Consider the following 2,347-nt stretch of genomic DNA (forward strand, 5'->3'; position numbering starts at 1 on the left):
GTGTGTAAGGTAGAGAGTAACATAGTAAACAATATTCCTAATTCAAACTGCAAATACAGAAAACAATATTATGGATGTGAGAAAGTTACAATAAAACAGGGAAAATTAACTAGGATCTGGAAAGGGGGGAGAAATTGAACAAAGAAATATTTACATTTCAGCCAATTGCATCAATTAATATAGTTGTATAGCAAAAATGAATATATATGATAAGGACGATAATATGGTGCTGTGTATGAGTGGGTAGTTGGTGGATTCTTATTTCAATCCAATTTTTGAATACGAGTTTGTGCTGATGGGTGGAGGTTTTAATCAAGGCCTGGGAATGCTTTTTTGAAAAGCCAAGTTTTTAGTCTTTTCCTAAATGTTAGAGTGCATGGTTCTTGTCTCAAGTCAGGTGGGATAGAGTTCCATAGAGTTGGACCTGCTGAAGAGAAAGCTCTGAGACTGAAGGATTTATGTTGGTAGGTTTTGGCATGTGGAACCTGAAGTGATTCTTTGTAGTATTCCCTGATGGGTCTGGCGGATGTGTGTTTTTAAATGGGATTTGTAGGTCGAGTTCAGTGTGTTGGTGGATGGCCTTGTAGATGATAGTGATGGATTTGTACATGATTCTGTAGTGGATCGGTAACCAATGAAGGTCTTTGAGGATAGGGGAGATGTGGTCGATTTTCCTGGAGTTTGTAAGGATTCTGGCTGCTGTGTTCTGTACCATTTGTAGAGGCTTGGTATAAGAAGCTGGGAGGCCTAGTAGTAGTGAGTTGCAATAATCTAGTTTGGAGAAGATTATTGCTTGCAAGATTGTTCTAAAGTCCTGAGCGTGGAAAAGTGGCTTTATTCTTTTCAGAATATGTAATTTGTGGAAGCAATCTTTGGTGGTTTGGTTAATGAATGGTTTGAGGTTAAGACGGTTGTCTAAGATGGCTCCTAGGTCTCTTACGTGAGCAGTTTGAAGGAGGGCTGGTGGCTTTGAATGTGTGTTGTTGTTTTATTGAAGCTAATGGTTCAATAAATAAAGCAAATAATAAAGGTAGGGGTGGGCACCCCTGCTGAGTGCCTCGCTCCACCGGGAAGAACGTGGAGTAACCACCATTCACTTTAATACAGGCACATGGATTATCGTATAACTTTTGAATCCAATTTATAAAAAAAACTGCCAAATCTCATTTTTGTAAAGCTTGAAATAAAAAGGGCCAATGGACCAAATCAAAAGCTTTATCTGCATCCATGGCCATAAATAAAAATGGAATCTTATGACGTTTGACCCACCATAGAGAGTTCAATAGTTTACGAATGTTATCAGATGCCAAACGGCCAGGGATAAACCCTGCCTGATCTGCGTGAATAATCTGTGCAATATAGACATTAAGCCTGTTGGCCAATATTTTGGCTAATAATTTGAGGTCTATATTGAGCAAAGATATGGGCCTATAGGAGCCATATTGTGTGGAGTCGCGGCCTGGTTTTGCGAGAACAGTTATTCCGGCCACATTCAAATTGGGGCTTAAAATACCTTCCGTTCGGAGAGCATTGAACATGTTGGTGAGAGGTACAAGTAAGTCACCTGCAAAACACTGATAAAATCTGGCAGTAAAACCGTCTAAACCCGGTGATTTATTCGTTTGAGTTGCTTAATGCGTTGAAAGTGCTTATGCACTTTCAACGCATAGTCAGCATAGCTCTCTGCTTCAATGGCAGGGGAGAAAGTCTGTTACTTCACTTTCAACGCATAGCCAGCATAGCTCTCTGCTTCAATGGCAGGGGAGAAAGTCTGTTACTTCACTTTCAAAGCATAGCCAGCATAGCTCTCTGCTTCAATGGCAGGGGCAATGTAGAAAAGAGGATTTATATATAGACAACAACCAACAAGGACTGAATTACATAGTCGAGTAAACAAAAGCATGGGTGTAGCTTGCTTATTGAGATAGTTACTACCCCTAACTAAGCTACATATTCAGTTAGATGCAGTTCCAACACTGCTCTCTACATTAATGGTGGGGTAGAAGGGAAATAGAACTAAAAGGTACTAAGAGCCAAGCGTAACAAGTAAGAGGGAAAAAAAAAGTGCATAGCTTGTTGGGCAGACTGGATGGGCCGTTTGGTCTTCTTCTGCCGTCATTTCTATGTTTGTAAAACCTCCACTTCCATAATTTCCTTATCAAGCAATGCACGAGCTTCCTTCGGTAAATTAGGTAAAGTGATATCCTGTAAAAAAACAGGAATATCTTTGGGATTAATATTCATATTATGTGTGTATACCTCTGAGTAAAAACGCAGAAACCTTTGACGGATATCGTCATTCGATGTGAGCATATTACCCTGCTCATCTCTGACTTTAGTAATAATA

The sequence above is a fragment of the Rhinatrema bivittatum genome, chromosome 2 (genome assembly GCF_901001135.1).
Source record: "Rhinatrema bivittatum chromosome 2, aRhiBiv1.1, whole genome shotgun sequence".
NCBI classification, from domain to species: Eukaryota; Metazoa; Chordata; class Amphibia; order Gymnophiona; family Rhinatrematidae; genus Rhinatrema; species Rhinatrema bivittatum.